The 25,887-nt window shown below is 47.2% G+C and overlaps 1 long non-coding RNA gene across 1 annotated transcript; it reads right to left on the bottom strand.

Moving 5' to 3' along the window:
- Window positions 1–1,585: 1,585 nt before the first annotated feature.
- Window positions 1,586–25,887, bottom strand: LOC118498974. Its single transcript, XR_004901473.1, has 3 exons — window positions 25,877–25,887; window positions 14,033–14,036; window positions 1,586–3,074 (listed from the first exon to the last, which is right to left on the bottom strand). It is a non-coding gene; the product is annotated as an uncharacterized LOC118498974 (long non-coding RNA).

The raw sequence follows: 25,887 nt of genomic DNA, 5'->3' as shown, positions 1-25,887 counted from the left end.
GGGACTTCGAGTCTGCTCGCACTCCAGCCAGGCCCTCCTTAGCATCCTCTCGACCTGTGCCCCCACACGTCCTCCTCAGCAAAGGCAACTCTCTTCGAGAAGGAGATGTGCGTGCGGACACCACACTACATGCCTGCACCCGCAGACCCGTGTGCTACCGCTGCCGTGGCTGTCCCTCTGGTGTCCCCACCCTTCCAGGCCCAGCCACGCCCAGCACCTCCCTGACCGGCCACGCGCCTTCTCCACCCTCCCACTTCTAAGCGTGATGCAAGCCCTCCTCCGCCACGGAGCCGCCACGTACCCTTCCCTCCCCATAACAGGCCCTCAGAGGTTCTCTTGTCTGCCGGGTTGTCCAGAGTAAATGGTAAACTGTGGGGAACGACCGCACACTGCATTTCCCAGACTGACGGAAACCCTAGGCAATGTCAGGAAGACATAATAAGGGTGTACAGGCTGTGGTAGGCACCCTGCCGGCAGCCCTCACCTGTGTCTGCGTAACCAACCCCTCGCCCGTGGAGAGGCTTGCTCTTGTTATGGGAGAACCTCAGCAAAACCCCTGTAGAGGACCGGAGACCCCGACGTGCCACCCTGGGAGGGAGGTGGGATTGAGAGAATGGGACTGCGGATTTTAGGCAAGACACACCACAGTCCAGTGCCCGTTCTCCAAGCTTAGCCACATCTGCTGTGAGGGCGGAGCTCACCTATCACCGGGGATGACCCCCTCGTTAAATGCCCCTTGGGTTCACGGATCATAGAGATTAGGCCAAAATTTGTCTTTCAGCGTCCCGCAGCTGCAAAATAAGATGGTGGCTGGATGTCACGATAGGTCCTTCTGCCCCAAGCAACAAAATAAAAGGCATAAACACCTAACCCCTTCCTCAGGTACCCGCTGTGTTCACAGAGCCCCCGCTGCCCTCAGTGAGGAACGAAGCCACATCTGAGGCTGTGAGGGGAGGTGGTGCCAGCCTGACGGCGCGGCCTAGAGCTCCCGCGGGTGAACTGTGGCACTGCCAGAACGGTGCACTTACATACCTTCAACACACAACAGCTAGCGTTGTTATGTCATTACCACGTGCCAAACACTGTCCTAAACACTGTATTCCCTCTAACAGATGTAACCCTCACAACCCCACGAGGTGGGTACTATCAACACCCCCTTTTACTGATGAGGAAATCAAGACAGAGAGGTTCGGTGACTTGTCCAACATGGCACAGCTCCTAAGTAGCAGGGCCAGGATTTAAACCCAGGCAGTGTAGCACCAGGGCCCATGCCCTTCTGTGCCTTCAGTCTCTTGGCGTGCCATGGTTTGTTTTACTGGTGTGGGAAAGAATCCAAGTGCCACCTTGCCCCCCAAAACAGGAATACATAGTTGGGCAAAAGTACGTTTACAGCCCTGGCTGGTGTGGCTCAGTGGACTGAGCATCAGCCTGCGAACCAAAGGATAGAGGGTTTGATTCCCGGTCAGGGCACATGCCTGGATTGCAGACTAGGTCCCCAGTAGGGGGCACATGAGAGGCAACCACACATTGATGTTTCTCTCTCTCTCCCTTTCCATCTCCCTAAAAATAAATAAAATCTAAAAGAGTAGGTTTACAGTTGTGAGTATATGAAACATATATTTGTGTCTTTTTATTTATTAATTATTGTATTATTTTTCCATATGGACAAGTGTAAACTTAGTTTCTCCCCACCCTGCATAAATTTTCCTGTTGGTTCTCACAGTAACTTTGTGCAAGTAGCAATAAAAGGCAGCCAGTCTTCTTCCCTCCTTCCCTTTTCCCTGACGCAGATTCACTCACCTGGGCCAGACCAGGGATTTTCTTTTCAGACCCTTGGGATTCAGAGCAGAGATGTCTCAGCCACCTCTGGGTGGGGAAAGAGGCCCTGAGGAAGTGGCGGAGTCCCCAACCCCATTTGAACCAAAGAAGCTCCTGCACCCTCCCTCCCTCCCTCCCTCCCTCCCTCTTCCCATTCCCCCCTCTTGTACAAAATTTTGTGGGAATAAAAGAGTACCACTGCTCTTCCAAAAACATTGAAGATGACTGCACTAGATGATGGGAATTTTACCCACAGTTTGACTTGGGTAACTTGGGCTGCTGTACTTTGTCTCTTGCTTAGGACTTCATAGGGAACATTTCTTTCTCCACCATAGGGAAGCTATCAAGAACACTGCCCTCTGCCTCCACAAGCTGTTCTTCCAGGACCCAGGCAATTCCTTTCTCCCTGTCGTTAGTGGGAAGGGCTGTATTCTCAGGGCCAAACTGGCAGCCTCACCTGCCACAATGGGTCTTATCTTTGACTTTATTATATTCTTCATTACATTATGTCCCTCTCACATCATTTATTTATCCTTCTGTTTCATTATCAGTGTTGTAAGTTGCTGCAACATTTTTAGAGTGTTGTGCAGGAGGCTATCAAAATAACTTCGTTATAAGTTCCTTCTGTACACTTGGTATGTATCTCTGTGGAGCACATGGCTGGCCTGGAGTCAGATCGAGTGCACCCCCGTCACCCTACCTGCCTCCAGCACCCACTTCTCTGGTGAATAGCGAGCTCAGAACCTGGTTCCACTAATTTCACTAGAGCCCCTCAACTATACAAAAGTCTAGTCTCTTTGAAGTTGAGGCATATTTCTCAATACACCTCTGGGCAACTAGTTCCAAACCTGAGGACCTCACTCCTGAATAGACTATTCCTGAAGACAAGATGAGGAGAAAATGTGTGTCCAAGTGTGTGCAAGTGTGTCTCTAGGCATGCAAATGTGTGTGTGCATGTCTGCATGCGCCAATGCCCACAAGCATGTACTGAACACGATGTTCTACAAGGAACTTTCCACCTCTCTATGTTTGCCTTGACTGGCCCTCCTTGCCCAACCCATGCCCGTTTCTGTCACTTTTCTTTTTCTGTTCTCCCCTCTTTCTTTGAGAAGCAGCAAGCATGAACAACAGAGAAAGACTGGGCCTGGTGAAACGGAGGCACAGCGCTGGGCAGCCACCGCTGGGAAGAGGGAGAGAGGGAACTGAGTGGAAACCTGACATCAGGGGCAAAGGACAGAAGTGAGGCCGGCAGAAGGCTGTCATGGAGGCAGGGGCCCAGGATGCCCTGGCATGAACAGAGAGGCCCCTGTCACCAGTCAGCCAAGCAACTCCCTGGAACTAAGTAAACCGGACAGGTCACCATGTCCTGCAGTGTGTCCCTTCCCCACACGCCAGAGGGGAAGCAGCCCCAGGCTTTGCAGGTGAAAATTGGCAAGGTGAGCTGAGGCCTGGCCTCATTTCCTGCTTGCTTTGCCCCTAGACCCTCCCAGCTCTTGTCACATCATGGGGGCTGGGCAGGAGACAGGCTGTACCCGGCTGGCCTCTGGCAGCCTTCCCCTGTTCTGCCCAGCTGACCCCAGAGCTCACTGTAAGAATCGCTCCCGGTACCTGGCAGGGCATTCCTTGCAGATGCAGGAATGGGTCTTTGCACATTGTGGGCCATTACTAACAAGGAAAACTGAATCGTTCATTTCATTAACAACAGGGTTTTGGCAGATAATTGTGCAAGAGGCAATTCATTAACAGCTATGCTCATTCCAGGAAAGAGCGTGGTAGGCTGATTTTCAATGGGGCTTCCAGGAGAAATATGAAACAAGGCTGAAACCACCACTGGGCTCTCACCTTCAGAATGAGCTGCTCTTTTAAGACTGTGGCTTTATGGCTTTCTAGTCAGAGCTGAAACAGAGAAGAGCTCAGGTTTGCTTCTTGCACAAAGACCGGCTGGGTGCCCTTGACTTTTCTCTCTTCTTTAGTAGAAGGATGCTCCAAATTCCTTTAGTCCCACTTTCTGCCTCACTATGTATGCATCTGATCTTCACAGGCCCTCCACGATCATCTTCCTTAAGTGCTAATTGGTCACGTTAGACATCTGATCAGGAAATGGCCAAAGCTACCCATTGACTACCTGTTTCAAGTTCAGCTCAGATTAGTACTACAGTCCTCCCTGAGTGCATCACCTGATAAATAGAGAAATAAAATGTGCTGCATCCTTACAATAGCATGTATATTATTCAGCCATACAAATAAAGTACTAATTCAGCTTACAACATAGATAAACCTTGAAAACCCTATGCTCAGTGTAAGAAGACAGTCAGAAAATTTGTATGACCCCATCTATATGAAATTCCAGAATAGGCAGATCTAGAGGGACAGAAATAGATTCGTGGTTGCTGGGGGCAGTAGGAGGGAGGAAATTGGGAGTAACTGCGAGTGGGCTGCGGTTTCTCTTGGGAGTGTGGAAAATGTTCAGGAGTTAGATAGCGATGAGGGTCACATAATGTATGACTACATTAAAGATGGAACTGTACACTTTAAAAGGGTAAATTTAATAGCATATGAATTCAAAATCTAAGAACTCCTCCCTGAATCCAGGGCATGGGCAGGGGTGGGCTGCCCCGTGCCAGACCTGCAGGGCCAGAGACGCTGCTGCTGGCACAGTCCTGGGCCCCGGGCCGAGTGGACTCCATGGATGCTTGTGCCACATTCCCTTCGAAGGGTTCTGGGGCGCTCTGTGCACACAGCCAGCGCTGGGTGTGAGCTAAGGTTACAGAGAAAGCATTCATTCTTCTAACACTTCTCCAATCGGGCAGATAATTGAAGTAGCTCAAACTGTGGAAGGACCCTTCTCCCCCTGCCCTATTTGAGTTCTCAAAGGAGGGTTCTGGGGCATTTCAGGTGCTGTGATGTACACGGAGAAGCTTGTTTATTAGCAGAACTCACTCCCTCGTCTTCAAATTCTGCTATCTTATTTGAGTAAACACTTGTCCAGAATTAATACTTACTTAAGCATGTTTTCCTGTGCCCAACTTTGACAGTTTTACATTTTATTTACAAATAATATAATTTGTATTTGAGTAATTCTGGAATCACTGTTATTATTTCTCAGATAAAAGAATATCAGACAGCCCTGGCCAGCATGGCTCTGTGGGTTGGAGTGTCGCCCTACCACCGGATGCTGGTGGGTTTGATTTCCAGTCAGGGCACACGTCTAAGTCGTGGGTTCAGCCCCAGGTCTGGGCACATATGCGAGACAACCAGCCAGTGCTTCTCTCTCAAACCAGTGTTTTTTTCTCTCTCATCCCCTCTCTCTAAAAGCAATGAAAAAATTTCCTCAGGTGGTGATTAAAAAAAAGAATACCAGATGAAAGAATAAAGGCCTACTCAGGATATTAGGAACTGTTGCTCTAAGTTACAAGGGAGGGATATTTACTAAGCAATAAAATGCACTTTGGTGATGCTGGTGAACAGGGTGACCTGGAGCTATGTGTGTAGTTTTAGAGGTGTTGGCTCGATAATTGGTCCCACTCCTCCACGGTCACACCTTGGGTATCTCTCTGACTCCATTTCTCCATTTGGGGAAGGGAAGGAAAAGCAGACTGTCCTAGAATTCTTAAGGGACACGATTCCCTTATCCCATTACTGATCTTTCACTGTTGAGAAATTGTTCTGATTGTTACCCTCTTCTCTTCCCTCATCATTTTACTCATCCTTGTTTTATTTTACTGTTCACTGTACCGAATTAGAAAGGGAAGGACTGAATTAGCTGGGGAAGGAAGGAGTTCAACCTCATGGAACAAAGTTGGGGGTTATCTGTGGATTTGGGGGTCCCTGCAGTGGTAAAGGAGCTAAGATGGTGGTAGAGGGAGGTCAGGCCTGGCTGATGGGGCCTCTGGGCTCTGGCTTCAGCTTTGCCTCTCCATTACCCAGTGGTCTTGAGAAGTTATTTTTCTGGGTCTCAGTGTCTCTTCCCGTGAAGGGTCTAGACTGGGTGCCCTGGTCTAGGGTTTCATGACTCCCAGCCTGTGTCATTTCATCATAGTAACATCATTCACCACACCAACCAACCAAGAAATCAGTCACTCAGAGTCACTGTCAAGGGCCAAACAAAGCTCTTGTTGCCAACATCTGAGCTCCAGTGCTCCGTCTGTGGAGCCAGCCCCTGGCTAACCTGCGATGTGTTAGATGACTCTGGGGGAGTAAGATCGCTCATTGTTGAGTGCCTCTCTTTGAGTAAATCAGCTCCCAGTTGCTTTGATGCATTTGCCTTGATACAGATCTGAGAGGGGGTGTGGGGAGCCAGGCAGGTAGACAGGGCATGGGGCTGCCTGGGGCTTGGTCTGACTGGCAGGGGCAAAGTCAGCAAACCCAGGTCCATGACGGCTTGTGTCAGGAATGTAGAGAGGAATAACATCATAGGGTCCTTGTGAGAAGGTGCTGTGTCTGCATCTTCTCATTTCGACCAATGCCAGGGCTTGATGGAAGACAGGGTCTGCCCTGCGGCATGGCTGCTGGGAGGAGAGCCTGGCGCATCCAGCCGGGAACGCCTACTGCACTGTCTAGTCACATTTGCTACATGCACACCGTCTGTGCCAGCGATTCTGCCCCTGCACAGAGAGCCCAGAGAAATGCTCACAGGTTAGCTGAAGGTGTTTACAGGAGTGCCATTTGTGGGTAGAACCCCAGGAGATTGGGGAGTCTGCCGCTGGGAGACTGGCCAGGCACCAGGTGGGTGCACTCTGTGAAACAACAAACTAGAAGGACCTGGTGTGGCATGGAGGGACCTCAAAACCACAGTACCAAGGGGGAAAGTAAAAAGCAAAACTAGGTTTATAACATAACATTTGATGTAAATTAAACAGGTATGAATCCAAAAGAGCAATACATAGTTTGAAAGGATACACACCCATAAAAGGATATATATTAAGCACATTAAAACAGTCACCTGTGGCCCTGGCCAGTTAGCTCAGTTGGTCAGAGCATCATCCCGATAGCCAAGGTTGAGGGTCCAATGCCCAGTCAGGGCACTTGCAAGAATCAGCCAATGAAAATATAAATAAGTGGAACAAAAAACCCCAATCTTTCTCTCTCTCTAAAAATTAATAAATAAAAAATTTTTAAAAATGTTTGCCTGGGGGATGGGGCATGGGAGCGAGAAGCAAAGGGAATGAATAAATAAATGCAATAAGTAAAACAAGACAAAGGCAGTTTAACAACTGGAGAACTATGATGAACCAAACCTCTACACCAGAGATAAAGACAAAAGAAAAAGCTAAGACCTAATAGCTAGAACTTATTTTTTGGACATGGCGTGTGCCTAGAGCCCAGTGAAGGCTGGCATTTCATGTGCTCACCATCACAAAACACTAGTGCCATTATGTCTTACTCCTATTACGCCACCATTCTCTCAGTGATCATGAATCAGAAAGGAAAAACAAACAAGGGACTCCATGGTGTCCTTTGGTGTGCAGACAGCTTCTCTGCTGGAATGGCTTCCACTCAGAGACATGAAGTAGTGGCCTGTTGAGGGGGTGTCACCCCTCAAGCTGGTAGGAACAGGTGTTTGGCTAACTCTTAAAGCCTGCCCTCAAGACCACGGACGCCTCTGCAGACCCCATCCTGTTACTCCCTGCCACACCACAATATGGAGTACTACAACCCTCCCATTAAAAGTCACTCCAAGGTAGGTCAGCAGCAGCAAATGCATCTTGATTCCCAGGCCTACTGGGACACAGCCACTGCTGCTGGAGACTGTTCCATCGGTGGCCCCCAATGGACATGCCCCTTAGAATTCACGTATTTGTGTGGTTCCCTCCCACACTGACACTGTGCTTGGCCATGTGACTTCCTTTGGCAAATATGATGCAATCAGAGTTTTGATAAGGGCTGACTCATGGGGGCTTAGCCTTGTGTAGAGCTCTTGGAGCCCTGAGCCTCACACAGAAGAGGTGCAGGTACCCTGCTGGAGAACCAGGTAAAGAGATGCCTGGTCACCACTCCACTTCACCCCCAGCTTGGCTCAGCCATCCTGCAGAGATGTACGTGACTTGTGTGTGAAAAAGCCACTGTGGACACCACTCCAGCCCCAGCAGATATGTAAAGCAGAAAAGCTGACCAGTTAACCCACAGAAATCATGAGAAGTATAAGGCATTGTTGATTTAAGTCACTAAATTTTGGGGTGGTCTGTTATACAGCAACATGTAACATATACACTGGCACACAGTGAGGTGGGATACATTGTATCAAATTCATTTTTATGAGTTTACTTATTTTTAATGATAAAGCAAAAAGAGTCTCTGATTGCTCCTTCCAAATGCCAGGTAAACGCCCCTTAGAATTCACGTATTTGATGGGCCAGGTTGGTGGTACTGTGCCCACATTCCCACTGGAGAGCCCACGTGGCCCCAGGCTACCCCTCGTTCATGAGCTCCTGGGCTGCTGCTGGAAGGTAAGGGTCTAAGCTGGGGGTTTAAATGAAGAACCCGAGGTCATAGGGCTAAGAAGTGGAGGGACCAGGACTCAGACCCAGTTCAACTAACAGTCTGTTCAGTACTCCTCCTATTATAATGTGTCATTTAATTGTTGGGACTGTTTTTAAAAAGATATAAGAGATTCTGGCATGAACCAGGTGCCTGGTGGGTGTCCGCTGATCTCTGACTCTGAGGCATGGGAAGTGTTGAGAAGACCCCCGCCTTTGCCCAGCTGACACAACACACACTAGAATGAAAACTCCAGGAGTGGACAGACTTGCTAGTCTTGATCATGCTGTGTCCCTACTGCCTAAAACCACCTCCTTCTCACCCCTCACCCCACACATACGCACACTCCATAGATATTTTTGAATGAATGAATGGGTGAGTGCGTGAAATCTCAAGTCCGGGGCTTGGAGTGTGTCCAGGGAATGGCCTCCGCATGTTGTCCTAGTTTAGGTTTGTGCTGTGTGGTGCTGCTTAATCTCCAGGTGATCACACACACCATCACCGTGGTAACTCAGGGCGACAGTCTCCTTGGCAGGCTAGCTCAGCCTGGGGCGGCCTATGCCTTTCCCGCTCTCGCCGCTAGAGGGCGGGTGCATCCTGTCTATTCGGCCAACACCAGTCGGCTCTGCCCAGGCTCCAAAAGGCACCTTGGACCTCCTTGCTGAACAAAAGTATGCTAAACGACGCTGCCAAGATACTTCTGTCTCAGAGAGCACTTCGGAGGTACCAAGTGGAGAAAGGCACAAAACTCAAATCCTGTGGCCTTATCCTGGGTGCAGGGGGTGACACGAATCAGCCTCCCTTCCTCTGATGCTTCTGCTGGGGACACCCCCAAACTAGGGCCTGCAAACCCTACATTCTGATCCCAGGCAATGTTGCCTTTTGGGGAGATGGGTTTGGGGTCTGCTTCCTGCACCTCGCTCCCCAAAGTAAGAAAAGAGGCAAGTGTTCCAAACTGGAAAACAGCTGGCCGGCAGATAGATGCAGGTCTGAGGAGCTGAGAGAGGAGAAAAATCTCAGTGTGTGTCCATGGCTGTGTTCAGGGTGAAGGCCGACCAGGGCCAGGCTGTCCTGGGTGCTTGTACATATGCCTCGTCTCAGCTGATCCTCAAGGCACTTAGAAGAGGGGGTTAATATTGGTTCCAGTTTGCAGGTGAGGGGACTGGGGGTCAGAGTGGTTAGCTGGCATAAAGTCAATACCCTCCACCCAGCCCTCCGAGAAGTGAGTTATCCTGCTCCACTTGGACTTGAGGTGAAAAGGCGAGAGAAAGAGAGAAAACAAGATCGCAGACCAAACAATATTATATAAACCCTATTTATCCTTTTTGAAGGTTTTTGTAAGGACTAAGCTAAGATTCTATGGGACAAATGTGTGGAGAACAGGACCAATAAGATGGCATTTATCAAATTAAGATAGCATAAAGCCTATAAAACAAAGTGGAGTCATTGTCAACCAAAATGGCTGTCAGTCAGCCATGACACTTTGGTTCAAGAGGAAAATTACCTAAGTTGGAGGAAACACATCTGGCAAGGAGACGACACACTGAAGGCATCTGCACACGTGTCAGAGTAGCTGTGTCTGCAGAGCGGGACCACCCACAGATAGGCTCCTGGGGAAATTCCACACTTGGCATCAGGGGCACCAAGACACTTAGCAAGAGACCCTGAAGGGTGGAGTACACCACTTTCAAGGTATAACTGAGGCAGTCTCCAGACCACTGCTGAGACAGCCGAGCTCCACACACCAGAGTGCTGCTTCACAGCACGCTGATCTTCCCTGACACTGGCTGCCGGACGCTCTGTCCTGCTGGACTGAGGACATCCAAGACCCTTCCTTGCAAGACTCTGACAACTCCCTTGCCCACCGTGCTGTCTCCTGGACCTGCAGACTGAGACTCTGGGACTCAGGTTCATTATTCCCCACTGATTGCAGGGTGTGTGTTGTATTCCTCTCAGATTGTTAGGGTGTGAGTAGGATGTTAATGTATGTTGATGTTCTACTTTGGGTGAACCTGCATTCAGTAAAAGCTGAGTGAATAGCATAGTTACTGTGTGTGACTCTTGTCTATTCCTTGGAACCGGGCTGCTCAGCAGGCAGCTGTCTGAGCAGTTGCTGGGCTGACTTACAGGAAAGACTATATCATGAACTTATGCTCGTGACAAAATCCTAGGCCTTTTCCTTTTTCTTTCCTCTTCAGCCCCTCACTCCTTTTGATTCAAGTGACGGGAGTGAAACTGGCTTTGTGCTAGACACTCGGGGGAGCAGCCAGAGGTGCGTCCCTGAGCCTGAGCAGCTGGGCGGCCCATGGGAAGAGCTGCACACTTGCAGAATGCAGGTACCTGTCATAAAGAGGCTTGTGTCAGGCACATTTCTTTCACCCACGAGCACTGAGATGACCTCTACCTCAGGGTGAGGCTCTGCAAGGTGAAGGCCCCGTGCCCCTAAAGCCATGGCTTCCTCAGAGATGAGGGCGACAGGGCACCGAGTTCTCACTTCTTTGTCTCTGCCTCTAGTGTTAGCAGCGGGGAGGTTTGTGTTCCCCGGACACAAGGTAGAGAGGGTCCCCACACCCTCATGCCACCCTCTCTACCAGGGGGTCACACTGGGGCTGGACAGAGTGCAGTAGACCCTATCTGCTGAGTGACAGGTGTCTCTCTCCCTGAGAGGAGAGCACCCCATTTTCTTTATTTGCAGTGTCGGCCTGAACCCATTGCAAGCCAACATAATTGCGCCTCCTCTTCCTGCTGCAATTGCAGGAAATTTTGCAGGCAGGTGCTCCTCTTTCCAAGGCTCTGAGAGTGAACAAAACGTTCTCCTGCTCACATCTGAGCAGGGCACAGCCTTAGGCTCCCTGATTAACTGGGGCAGAGGAGGGAGGAGAGAAAGCAGTGCCATGACTGGATGGGCAAGAGCATCTCATTACGGAGCTGATGGTAGACAGAGGCCTGCTGCTGTGAGCAAACTGCATTTTAAGGGTGGGGGAAGGGTCTAGCACACAGTAGGTGCTCATAAGTGTTGGCTGGATGAAGGAAATGAAGGCAGGCTGACTCGGTTTTGACAAGGTAGTTGTCAAGGACAACTAGAAATGCAGGCCATTGTTTCTCTGGAGCATGGTGATGCTGTGACCCTCCTCTTGCCTCTTCATGGGGAGCCAGAGGACTCAGGCCCTGCAAGAGCAGGCGGCAGCATCCCCTGCTAAGGGGAAGAGAGAAAGAGAATGCAAATGGAGTGGACGGCAGAGGAGGGAAGTCCAGTCTCTCAAGGGTGGCAGGTTGTCCTCCTCTGCCTTCAGAGGCCATGGTCATTCGGGCCTCCATCTTCTCTCTGGTTAGGAGATGAAGATGACCTTTCAAAGTCTCTTCCAGTCTGTAAGTGTCATTTAGAGAGGCAAGTTCCACGTGGCTTCTGGTGGGGCTACCAATAAGGGAGGAGAAAGGAGATCTCTGCAGGTAAAATAAATTCTGCTCCCTGTGTGCCCTGGGCCTCCAGACCATGCCAGGATGCTCCATTTCCCAGAAGGGTGTGAGGGGCCAAAGGGAATGGCCCGAATGGCTGAGTGTCCTTACCAGAGAGGTAAAGGGTGAGTACAGCATGCCATGCAGGGTGCCTGCCAATCAAGCCTTTGAACTGGGGCCTCGAGGCAGCGTGGCATGGAGACCTGTGGGGATGTTCCTGCTTATACTGCCTCCTGGGAGCTGTGCCTGGGGAGCCAGGTTCCAGGGAAGAGCACGTTTGGCCTGCCATAGGTTTGCCTGGGATGCGTGGAGGTGGTGGAGGAAGAGCAGCGCCACACAGTCCTCCAAGTCTGAGAGCAGGGAGGCCAGCAGCCAATGCCCAAGGCTGGGATGGGCCTGCGTCAAGGACCGATGAAATGACCATCACCTACAGGACCCAGTCACCAATTAGCCTGGGACCTCAGCAAAGCGCGTCTCCTCCAAAGCCTCGTGTGTGGGCCGGAAATGGCCTGTGTGCTGATCTGCTCTAGTAAATCTGCGGGACAAGACGGGCGTGTGCCTGTTCATAGGAGCTCCCCTACCAAGGGTAGCAGTTTGGGAGTTTGAGACACATTGGAACTAGATAAACACCCTGTGAGTGAGGCCAAGAGAAGAATGATGGATTATTTTTATTATTAAAAGCAAAGTGGTTCTCATCCTCAGTGGTTTCTTGATCATTCATGGCAAACATCACCCAAGGGCTCTTCTCTCTACCCCGCCTCATTGTATGAACTTATAATTCTGGAATGTCTGGGCTTGATGGGACCTTATCCAAGTCCCTCATGTCCAGTACCTGCTACCGAGGGCAGGTGTCATGGCCAAGGTCCCACAGCCACTCAGCGGCCCAGGGAGACCAGGACCCAGTCCTGTTGTGTCAGAATCACCCTTCTGATTTATTCCCATTGTCCCTCTGTCTTCTGTCTCTCTCCACTGCCCCTCACATCCAACCTCCACAGAGGTGGCCTTCCCTCTGCCTTTCAAACAACCTAATAAGGAAAGATAAAAAGATAAGCAGACAAATGAAAAGATGGAGGGTGTGGGGAATCAAATGACATTGCACATGAGAAAATGTGTGTTTTCAGATTAGAAATGCCAGACAGGTGAAAAGTGTCTTTTCTCTCTGGTTCATGCTGCAAAGTTTGAGTGTGCCGTCAAAGCGCGAACAAATATGTGCGGGCCATCATCAGTTACTCCCCCCCCACACACACACACACACTGCTTGTGGGCACAAGGGAGGCACACAGTCAGAGGAGGAGCCTGCTGTCTTCCCCAGAGAGGGAGATGTGAGCAAAGCGTTTGTGATCATTAAAGAAAGGCCTGGGCAAGGCCTACAGGGTGGTTTACTAAGACTCTGCTACACAGTAGGCTTTAGGAAGATGAGGCCAGGAAGTAAAGACACTTGTCTAAAGTCAGAGAAGTGACTTCCTGTACCAAGACCAGAACTCGGCTTTCCAGAGTTCAGGGTCCGGTGGAACAATTAATATACTGGTAGTTTAAGTATGTTTATTTAGCCCCGAGTTTCCAAACTGCAGATGATGGCCTATAGAAGGTCATGAAAGAAATTTGGTGGGCTGCATAATTTTTAAAATAATGCTAGACCAGAGCAGAAAGAAATAGGACAGAATAGGACAGAACTGGAAGGCAGTCAGGGTATGTGGTGTTTCCACAAACATTCGTTATGTACGCAGCTCTGTGGGTGCGCACACCCATGTGCGTGCACTCACTGCACCAGGACACAAAATATTTTTCATGCTATGCGTTGGGCTGGCATCAAAGGAAATTCAAAGTTATTGCTTTAGCTTAGAGGTAAAGTATAAACTACTTATTTCAATCGTGTTTTTAAATACTCCATGTTGTGCTTTTGAAAATTATTTTCATCTTCTGAACTTTGTTTTTTTCTCATCTTAAATTGAAAATAATGATAAACCTATCCCATATGATTGAGAAAATTAATAACTGACTGGAAGTAATCCATGTAAAGTATTGAACATGGCACCTGGCACACCATGTCCAGTATTAAATACACATATGTAATATAATATCACTCTGAAGGCCCATATTCTAAGGGCCAGAGAGCCCCATAGCACCAGGCCAAGCAGGAAGCAATGTGCACGGAGGGGCTGAGTAACGCTAAGGGAGGCCACTTGTCCAACTTGCAGGCCCAGTGCCTGAACCTCCATCAGCTGTTCGGTCATGTACAGTGAGGCATCACCTGATTCCTGCAAGATGCAGGTGTGCTTACAAGGCTCAGCTTTACCTGTGCAAAAGGATGGGTGGTTGGGGTCTCCTGAATAGGGCTGGGGGCAGAAAGAGAAGAGGGGTGGTCTTGATAAATTTTGCCTCCTTCACACTTTCACGGAGGGCCTGGACCACCACCTCTCTGACTGGACCCCTTCCTCCTGGAGCATCTGGAGAGACCAGGGAAATTCAGAGAGCCACGGGAGAGAGCCGCAGGGCAACGAGGCCAGGCTGCCAATGCCACTCTTTGGTGTTTATTTGTTTGCTGTTCAGGGGGAACAAACGGCCCCTGAGTATGGATGAATTGGGTGGGAAGGACACGGAGCCTCTCGGCAGCTTTTGCATCCAGGGAGTGAGTGGGTTTTTATATTTAGCAGATGACTCACCTCTAAGCACATTAGTCATAGCCTCCCAGCTCTGTTCTCGAAAGCTGGCTGCTAGGGATGTCAGGGGGTGAGAGCAGGCAGGAGAATGGGAGACAGAGCAGGAGAGCTCAGGGAGCTAAGAGACAGGCTACTCAAAAGACAGGAGAGGTTAGCAAGCCTGGAGAAAAGGGGCAGCCATGTTGTGCCCAGCAGGGAAGTTCCAGGCCCACAGGGCACCAGCTCAGGCTTCCCCCAAGCAGCCAGCTGCTGTGGGGAGAGAAAAGGGGGCAAGCCCAGAGCACCTTTTGCTCACATGTCCAGAAGCCCTCCAAGTAGTCCCCTCCCAGCCTCCCAGGCAGCTCACCAGCCTGGGCCCACCCACGGGCTGATTGGAAGTAACCGGGGCCGCAGCGGGGGTTGTTCGGAAGGTGCCACCAAACTGTGCCAGGCAGGAACCTGAGTAGGGCGGAGAAGAAGGACATCTCAGGAAGATACTCTGTGTCACGATAGGAAAGGATCAGAGAAGCAGGGCCATCTTGAATCTGGGGCAAAAGCTCTCCAGTGCAGCTCCCCGGCTGCCATGTTAGGAGACCATGTTAGAATCCCTTGGCCTCCCTGTAGGCCTCCTGCCCCTGACTCCAAGGTGGGGCCAAAGGGTCTGCTGGTAACAGACCCTGTGACGTGCAAGCACATTAAGGTGCCAAAACCTCCATCAGGAGCTGGAGCTCTGCATCCCTGCCCCCTGATTTTGATTCACTGTGGAATAACGCTTGTGTCTACGCTCCTCTGGGCCTCCGTTTGCCATTCAAAAATAGACTGTCTTAATATTTTAAAAAACACACACAGGAAAGGACTCTCAAGTTGATTCATTGTTTTACTTCTTCTCCATCAGAAATCTAAATACTTCTTAACCAGAGCTGGGTCAGGTGGCAGGACGGGGAAACGATACCTGGCTAGATCCTATAGCTTCAGAAATGGCGAGGGACATCCAGAGATATGGGCTCCAAGGCGCTGGCGTTCCACGGCCCAGCGGTGCTGGTGTGGAGCTGGCAGGCTGGGATGTGGGGCCACACCATCCTCTGTCCATTTGGGCGCTGCCCAGCTAGTTAGGGCCCCTTGTCCACCAGGAAGAAGGCTGCCTCCTCCTGGAGGGTCGGAGTACTTGCCCCTCCAAACCTTTCTCATGACATGTGGACAAGATCACCCGGGCCCTGGATAGAAGTGACAGCAGGGATGGCAGCAAAAGGCAGGGCAGGCAGCAGAAAAGGGGGAAGGAAGAGGCATGGAGTGGCCTCCTGACAGGGCTGCTGCATCTGCCCTTCTGTCTCACCACCACCGGCAGCCCCACTGAGAAGGACAGGAGACTGGGCTGACAGTTCAATGACCTGCCACGTTTGGTGGCAGCATTGACAGTCAGCACCTGAACTCAGAGCCTATTTTTTTTCACGTCTTCAAACTGCCACTTCAATTTGTCACCAGGATCCTCTGAGTCACTTAATGCACCTGCCAGGTTCTTGCCAATATACTCAGGGCATGCATTTCTCCCTCATGCCTCCCCCTCTCCCTCCTGTCATCCTTCGTGGACCGAATATACAAAAGCCTCTTTTGATTTTCAATATGGAAATTCCTCTTGATTCTCAGGCATTTTCTCAAGTCTAGTGTATAGTGACCATGTCTTTTCTAAGGCCACATAAGGCTCATTTGGGGACCCACAGACCCACCCTGTCTTCACTGTCCTGTTGCCTGATCTGTGCTTCCATATCTGACCTGCCATGTATGTTGGAGTCTGTTTCTTGGGAGCTTGGTAAGGATTCTCTCTGACATCCCTGCTTTTCCTGGGTCTGGGCTTGCTGAGGGCCAGGATTTTGTCTTCAACTTAGTTTAAAGCTTTGTACCTAGAGAAATGCACCTTGTGGATAGGCAGGTTAGCCATGAAAACAGCAGACCTGCGTAGATCTGCACACCCCACCTTGAGAGGCAAAGGCTGGCTTTGACCTTGGCCTGCCCCCCTCCCTACATATCTTTGCTGCCTCCTCCTCTCCATGAGGTGACAGAGCCCTGGGCAGCCTGCTGCAGGAAGAGGCTCCAGCAGAAACAGAAAGCATGGCCCCTGCCCTCTACCTAGGCTGTCTCCTCTCTCTCACCTGCACACCCTCTCTTAATAGTTCACCTTCTCACCAACCAGACGGCAAGTGCCTTGAGGACAGGGTCATTGGCTTCCTTTGTGTCTACCTGCCCATCCTGGCTGGTGCTGAGTACCTGTGTATAATATGTATGGTCAGTTGTAACCAGGTAAGCAAATAATCATGAAGCTGATGAGAGGTGATGGGAAGGGCGCTAGAAGAGTCTTTGGAGAACCCAGTGTCATGTTCCCAATCTTTGGCCTCCAAGATTCTATCTGGAAAATGGTGGAAGCACCATTTATTTCACAAAAACAGCTGGGAGGGTTAAATGAGACAGTACTTATGAAAGTGTGTAGTCAGGTGCTGGCTGATAAAACACTCATAAAATGGCAGCTCATGAACTAAAGTGACTTCATGCTGGTGCAAGCTATGCATGTAAAAAGAAATGAAGGTAGGGTGGGGGGTGGGCATTAAAAGTAACAGCTACCTACTATGTGCCAGGCATCATAATAGGTACTTTACCTATGTCACACTCTAATGCTCTAATGCAACCCTATATTATACAAGGAGAAGCTGAGGCTCAGAGGGGTTTATTTATCTATCCCAAACCACATAGTTAGCTAGTAGCCAAGTCCTGCTTTGAATGGATGCTTATCAGTTCCCCAAATTGGAGCTCACTCCTTTCAACAGCAGTCCTCCAAACAGCTGGAGAAGTAAAGGAGAAGAGATAATATCTTTTTTCAAATACGATTTTGAAAAGGTTGTGGGAGGCTATCACAGGGATGAAGGAAGGGGGACTTTGGGATACTCTAGGATACTCCTTCAAGAATGGGGATCTTACTCACAGAGAGGAGGCTGAGCAGAACATAATTGTCACAGGAAAAAGCAGAGGCCACATCAAAGCCGAGTGTATTTGTCAGGTGATCAGGAAAAGACTTCAATGGTAATGAGGATTGGTTGTGCCAAGGAAGGCACTCTGGTGTCAAAGATTCCACTGGCCAGGGGATGGAACAAGGTAGAAGATCTTGGAGGAAGTGGAGGGGGACAGTGATCTAGCTTTGACTGGGCATGCAAGTGTAGGGTATCCACTCCCAGTTCAGGTAGCTATGTGATGTCACAAATGTGAAGTCTTGGGTCAAGTGCATTGTGGTCCTTCCCCCTAACTAATGCAGGTCTGTTGGATCAAAGATTCCAGGGAGAGAATGACCCCTGCTCCTTGACATCTCTCCGGATCCCATAAAAATTCCTTCCTTGGGCTTTAAAAACTGCTATCATCTGGAAAAAACAGCATATCCAACTGGGATTTCTCCCACTGAAATTGTTACCATGACACCCACAAGGAGAAAGCAAATTCCAAACTAACTTCCTCCTGATCCAGTGGCCACCTGGAGCTGGCTGGCCTGCTGATCACCTGACACTTGGCACTGCCTGCTTGGCATGGCCAGTGGCCTTTTTATGAAGCACCCTGCATTCCCCACCACTCGGAGTTCCCTCGGAGGAGCTGGGGACACAGTGCTCCTCAGTGATTCCCAACGTGCCCAGCAGAGCACTTGGCATTAGTGAGCATTTAATTATATTTATTGAGAGTCTATTATGGGGATTGCCAGTTAGCATTTCTAGAAGCACCAGAAGCCATCACAATACTTTCCTATCATTTATTGTTTGTTATTTACTAATTTGTGACTGATTAATAATTAACAATCTAGCCTTGGAAAACAATAGACTTGGGAGACTGGGAATAGTCTGGGGATTTCATAGTTCTCTATCTTCTACATTTTGTCCCTAATTTATCTTACTAGGCCACCATGTCAAGACTTGCTTTCATGGTGTTTAACAAAAGAAAGTGAAGGAAGGGCATTTACATGGCCTCAGCTCTGTCTTATGAAGTGGATCCTTTGAGGTTTGGGTTGCCATTGTGGCTTGGCAAGTATGGAGCTTACTGAACACAATTCTGTTCTTAGAAATGTGATAGGGCTGTGATTCTTGGACTACTCTCCCTCTTGCCACCACCATTTGGATCTTCCCCCTGTGGGTTTTCAGTTGCCTAGGCTTGAGAAGGTAGTTTCCTAAGGATACATTCTACTAACCTGTTCCTCCTTATGTTTATATCTAGGTGTCTTTGAGGCCAAGAACTGCAATCTATATTTATGATTTGCTGATCACACATCAAAATGTTCTTTGTCTTAAAAGCTAGTAGAGATCCAAGGTATGTGAGGAACATTTGTCTGGTTTGATTCTCCAAGTTTATCTCTGCTCAATAATAGCACATTATTTTGCCAGATGTAAGTGATCCTGTCACACTGAGTGAGGAAAGGGACCAATGTGGCCTGGGAGCCAGGCAGCAGCTGCAAGATCTGGGGGAGGAGATCCAATACAGCAACTGATCGTCACTCCCCTGTGTGGCCAGAGTTGAGGTCTCCAGTCCTGATGTTGCTTTTATCCCAGGGTCCAGCAGAACTGGGTGATAGCTAGACAGCCCCCTTACCTTGCAGGCTCCACACACCTGCATAACACACAGTAGCTCTACAGTGAGAAATTGAAAGGTCAAATGTGGACCTTTCCCCACTATACCCCACATTTATTAATGAGGAGGACATTAGTTTGGACATCAGAATTCAGCTTGTCAGAGGCTATCCTGAGGATAGTCCACATTTGACTCAATTTCAGTTCCCTGCATCTTTTATAACTATGTGTTCCTCCAGTATTTTCTAGAAATAAAAGCCAAAACAATAATTGTAGCCATATGCAGGATACTACTCATCACCAGGCAATTTATTCACATTATTTCTAACTTCCATAATAGCCCTAAAATATAAACGTGGTCATCTCTATTTCTGCAGGCCAGTAAATAAAACCAAGGTTAATAAAAGTTGTCAGGTTGTCTAAAATCACATGGCCTGTGAGTGGCATTCAAAGCCAAATCCAACCTCAGATTTGTCTCATTCCAAAGTCCATTTCCTTTATGTCTCAATGAGCCTCTGTCCTCAACTATAATGAACCTTAATCATTCAACGGTAGGTTCAATTATTTGTGATATTCACCAAGTTGAGCAAAAAGTCCAATGTATTATAGAAATATTTCCAGTAGCAAAATATAACTAAAAAAAGGAAATCCACCAAACCAGAACCACAAGAGATATGAAAGGGCCTGCTTTAAGAAGACGAAGAGAGGGAGTCTGGGGGGCAGGGCTTGGGGGTGTGTGTGCCACAGGCACAAAGGGAAAAATGGCAATAAATAAGTACCTATTAACAATAACCTTAAGTGTAAATGGATTAAATGCTCTAATCAAAAGACATAGGTAGCTGAATGGATAAGAAAACATGACCCACATATATGCTGTCTACCAGAGACCCACCTTAGAATAAAAGATCTATACATAATGAAAGTGAAGGGATGGAAAAAATATTCCAAGAAAATGCACATGAAGAAAAAATCTGGGGTAACAATACTTATATCAGACAAAATAGACTTCAAAACAAAGGCAAAGAAGGTCATTATATAATATTTAAGGGAGTTGTCCAACAAGAGGGTATAACCCTTGTAAACATAATGTTGCCAACATAGGAGCCCCTAAATATACAAAAATGTCTTGGAAGACTTTAAGAAGGAGATTGACAGTGATACAGTCATCATAGGGGATTTTATACCCCACTGCCAATGGATAGATTGTCCAAACAAAAAATCAACAAGATTATTATGGCATTACATGACACCCTGGGCCAAATGGACCTAATTGATACTTACAGGGCATTTCACCCCAAAGAACCAAAATATACATTCTTCTCGAACATACATGGATCATTATCAAAGATAGACCACATGATAGGACACAAAACAAGCCTCAACAGATTCAAGAAAACTGAAACCATATCAAGCATCTTCTCAATCACAATGGTTTAGCACTAGAAACCATCCTCAAAGAAAAAATGCAAAAATATTCAAATACATGGCAACTGAATAACGCATTATGAAATAATGAATGGGTTAACAACAAGATCAAGGAAGAAATCAAAAGCACCTGGAAACAAATGAAAATTAACACAAACCAGCCAAAAACTATGGGACACAGTAAAAGCAGTCCTGAGAGGGAAGTTCACAGACCTACCTACAGAACATAGAAAAATCTCAAAAAAACAACTTAATCCTATATGTAAAAGAACTAGAGGAACAACAACAAACAAAGCCCAGAGCAAGTGGAAGGAAGGAAATAATCAAGATCAGAGCAAAATAAATGACATAAAGACTATAAAAACAATTCAAAAGATCAATGAATCCAGGAGCTGACTCTTTGAAAAGATAAATAAAATTGACAAACCTTTAACCAGACTCATGAAGAAAAAAAGAGAAAAGGCCAAATAAATCAGAAGGGAAAGAGGATAAGTTACAACCAATACCATAGACATACAAAGGAATGTAAGAACTTACTGTGACCAACCACATGCCAAAAAATTGGACAACCTGGGTGAAATGAATAAAATTCTAAAAACATGCAATCTTCCAAAACTGAATTAAGAAGAAGCAGAAAGCCTGAATATACCAATAACAACTAGTGAAATCAAAGCAATAATAATAAAAAAAAAAAACTCCCAGCACACAAAAGCCCTGGACCAAATGGCTTCACAGTTGGTTTTTACCAAACATTCAAAGAAGAACTAACTCTTATCTTCTCAAACTATTCCAAAAAATTCAAGAAGAGGGAAGACTCCCAAATTCTTTTTACAAGGCCAGTATTATCCTAATTCCAAAACCAGGTAAAGACACAACAAATATCTCTGATGAACATATGCTAAAATCCTCAATAAAATACTGGCAATCCAGATCCAGCAATACATTAAAGAGATCATACACCATGATCAAATGGGATTTATCCCAGGGATGCAAGAATGGTACAATATTTGCAAATCAATAAACGCAATATACCACATAAACAAATCAAGGACTAAAACCACATGATCAATGGATGCTGACAAAGCATTTAATAAAATCCAGTACCCATTTATGATAAGAACAATCAACAAAATGGGAATAGAGGGAGCCTACCTCAACATAATAAAGTCCATATATGAGAAACCTACTCTCAACATCATATTCAATGGGCAAAAACTAAAAGCTTTTCTCTTAAGATCAGGAACAAGACAATGGTGTCCGCTTTTACTCCTCTTATTTGACATAGTACTGGAGGTTCCTAGCCACAGTGATCAGACAAGAAAAAGAAAAAAAAAGGCATCCAAATTGGGAAGGAGGAAGAAAAACTGTCATTATTTGCAGACAACATGATAGTGTACATAGAAAACCCTACAGGCTCCACCAAAAAACTACTTAACCTAATAAATGAATTTGGCCAAGTAGCAGGATAAAAAGTCAATATTCAGAAATCAATGGCACTTGTGTACACAAACAATGAACTACTGGAAAAAGAAACTACAAAAATAATCCCACTTACTATAGCAACAAGGAAAATAAAATACCTAGGAATAAATTTATCCAAGGATGTAAAAAACCTGTACTCACTAAAACTATAGACACTAAAAAAAGAAATTGAGGAAGATACAAATAAACAGAAGCATATACTGTGTTCATGGATTGGAAGAATTAACATCATCAAAATATCCATACTACCAAAAGCGATCCATAGATTCAATGCAATTCTTATTAAAATACCAATGGCATATTTCATTGATCTAGATCAAATAGTCCAAAAATTTATATGGAACCAAGAATGACCCCGAATTACCTCAGCAATCTTGAGAAAGAAGAATAAAGTTGGAAGGATCACAATACCTGATAAAAAAAAAAAAGCTATACTACAGGTCCACTGTAAGCAAAACAGCCTGATATTGGCATAAGATCAAACATATAGATCAATGGAAGAGAATGGACAGCCTAGAAATAAACCCATGTCTCTATGGTCTATTAATATTTGACAAAGCGGGCACAAGCATACAATGAAGTAAAAATAGTCTATTCAATTAACGCTGTTGTGGGGACTGGACTGGTGCATGCAAAAAATGAAACTAGACCACCAACTTAAACCATATACCAGAACAAACCCAAAATGAATAAAAGACTTGATGTAAGTCATGATACCATAAAAATCCTAATGGAAAACAGAGGCAGTAAAATTTCAGATATCCATGTAGCAATATTTTTGCCTATATATCTCTTAGGGCAAAGGAGATAAAGGGAAAAATAAACAAATGGGATTACATCAAATTAAAAAGCTTCTTCATGGCTAAAGAAACCATCACCAAAACAAAAAGGGAACTGATTGTATGGGAAAACATATTTGTCAGTGATACCTCAGACAAGGGTTTGATGTCCAAAATATATAAAGAACTCATGCAACTCAACACCAAGAAGACAAAGAATCCAGTTAAAAGATGGGCAAAAGCCCTGGCTGGTGTGGCTCAGTGGACTGAGCACCAGCCTGGGAACCAAAGGGTCACTGGTTCAATTCCCCATCAGAGCACATGCCTTGGTTGTGGGCTGGGTCCCCAGTAGGAGGCATATGAGAGGCAACCACACATTGATGTTTCTTTCCCTCTTTCTTCCTCCTTTACCCTCTTTCTAAAACAAAAAGAAAAGAAAAGAAAAAAAAAAAAGAAATGGGCAAAGGGCCTGAATAGACACTTCTCTAAGGAGGACATATAGATGGCCCATACATGTATGAAAATAAGCTCAACATCACTAGCCATCAGAGATGCAAATTAAAACCACATGAGATAACACCACACAGTGGTAAGAATGGCCATCATTAATCATTAATAATTCAACAAACAAGTGCTGTCAAGGATGTGGAGAAAAGAGAACCTTAGTATACTGTTGGTAGGAATGCAAACTGGTGCAGCCACTGTGGAAAACAGTATGGAATTTCCTCAAAAAATTAAAAATGGAACTTTCTTTTGACCCAGTGATTCCATTGCTGAGAATATACCCTCATAAGCCCAAAACACCAATTCAAAAGGACTTATGCATCTCTATGTTCACAGCCACACTATGTACAATAACCAAGTGCTGCCAGCAGCCTAAGTGCCCATCACTAAATGAGTGGATCAAAACTTGTGGCACATTTACTTGTGATACATTTACAGTATTCCATTACACAATGGAATACTATGCAGCAGAAAAAAAAGAAGAAACTCCTACACTTTGCGACAGCGTGGATGGGGATGGAACTAGAACTAAATCTCAGCATGTCACTACTTCCCTTGATTTGCTTAATAACAGTGAGTCATTGCCTGTTTTCTGGCTCATTTCTGATTGTTTTCAGAGAAGAAACCTGAGGCCTTTACACATAGGGGCAGCAGTGTGTACTGGTCCAGGGTCCAGAGCCAGGTGCAGAGCAGGCAGGGAACAAGAGTTGGCTGAGTGGAGCTGAGGAGTACAATTCAAGGCTCTGTCTCCTGACACTTGGTCTTGTAGCCACAGCTTCCAAAAAAAAGGGGGGGCCTGGAGATCTCCAGGAACAATGGCTCAAGCTGTGCCCGAGATTACAACACTGGTTTTGCTGCATTGGGAAGGTGAGCTCAGGGAAGGATAGAAGAGATGTAGGTGGGTGGACAGGAGCAAGCTCTGCCTCTGCCTCCTGGAGCTGCTGCCTTGCTCCCTCACCCAGGTCTCCAGGGTTGGAGCGCATGCACCACAAGAGGCTGCAGGGTTTGCCAGCTCACCATGGGCCAAAGCCCACTGAATACATGTGGCTGAACACTACAGTGCACCGGCTGGAAGCTTTCTCAGAGCCTTAGCCATCCTGAGCAGGGCTTAAGAGTCTTTATCTGCAAAGTGGGAGGAGATAACCCTGCTCTTTATCACAATTTCATCATTGTCAAGATCAAATAAATATCTCTGTAATGATCCCACCTGAGAGAGCTGGAAAGGGAAATTGAGAAAACCTGAATCGGCTCCCTCTCCTGCTCCCGTGGCCTCCCCAGGTCCCTGTCACAAGTAGAATATCTATCTTGGTAATGTTCTTTCCCACTGGACTTCCTCCTGTGGAACTCTGCCTTTGGGAGCCTGGCCAAGGTTTTAAAGACCAGCTCAAATTCAAGCTCATCTAGGTCACCTTCCCAGGCTCCCTTTGTCACCCTGATGTAGCCTTTTTCATGGTTCTTGGTTCCGGTTTCTATTTGCATGCACTAGCTCAGTGCCCAGAGTAGAGGACCTCGCTTCTGAGACTCTAGCTATAAAGTGGGCATAATAATTATGCCTACCTCCTAGGAACAGTGTGAGGAATAAATTAGGTGATCCATGTCAACTTCTCTGTGTACTGACTGGCACGAAATGTGAGCTTAGTCAGTCACCAGGACCTGCTGCTGCCATGGCCCCTGATGGTAGTGATCATGATGGCAATAGACCAGCCTGCTACTAGACCGATCTCCTGGAGGGATGGAGACATTCTAAAATCACCCTTGACCTTTACCTGTCTAATCACATACCTTTCACACAACAACTGGCCACATCTTGCTTTGGGGATAAAATGAAATAATAAGGTAAATAAAAGCACTGAGCACAGTAACTATCACTAAAGAGACCAAGAAATTTAATATCCCTTTTCTAAAAAAAATGTGTCTTGTATTGAAGCTTCAATGGCCTGAATTAAGGCTGCTAATAAAAAAGGATTAAAATTAGGGGGTGGCAACCCCAGTTCTTGAAAAGTGATTTCTAAAGAGACCCATAACTTTGTAGTTCTAAATGACTCTCTGGTTGAGGGAACATCAGCTGTATGTTTTCAGAGTGGATTTGAATCCAAGCTGCCACTTCTGGATCTTGCTCTTGAAACGCTGGCAGGAATGTGAACAGGAGATGAGTGGCCAGCCTGACATGCCCTTAGGAAGGTTGGGATGGTGGAAATAGTGGTGGCCTCAACGAGCTTCAGGAGGCATGTGTCACAGCACCCAAGAAGGGCCCCCGAGACCCTGGTGGAGGGGCTTTGGATGTTATTTCAAGGGCCTCAGGAGATAAGGCACAGGGGAGAAGCTGAATGTCCATACCCCTTTCCAACTTCATGCCTTCCTCCAAGATACCTCCCCAGGTACCACAATCTGTGGTGCCTGGAAGTGGAAAGGAACAGGATTTTCTGCCAACACCACAGCAGCAGATGAACACCTGAGCCAGCACTCACACACCCACACATCCGGCCCAGGAGTCAGGCCCTGCTGCTCACTCCAGCAGATGAGTGTTCCAAGCCATAGTGCTTGTTGTCAGGAACAATAAATAATTCCATGACAGCGTAAGAGAAAGCATGGCTGGCAGGCAGGTGGACAACAACTCCAAGAGAAAATGGCTGCTCCTCTCTCTCCTTTCCCCTCTTCCTCCACAGGGCCCCACCACCCACTGTCCCCTTCCCCCGCATCACACAACCAGTGCAGAGG

This window comes from Phyllostomus discolor, chromosome 2, assembly GCF_004126475.2.
Source record: "Phyllostomus discolor isolate MPI-MPIP mPhyDis1 chromosome 2, mPhyDis1.pri.v3, whole genome shotgun sequence".
NCBI lineage: Eukaryota > Metazoa > Chordata > Mammalia > Chiroptera > Phyllostomidae > Phyllostomus > Phyllostomus discolor.
This window is presented reverse-complemented; position numbering and strand designations above follow the sequence as displayed.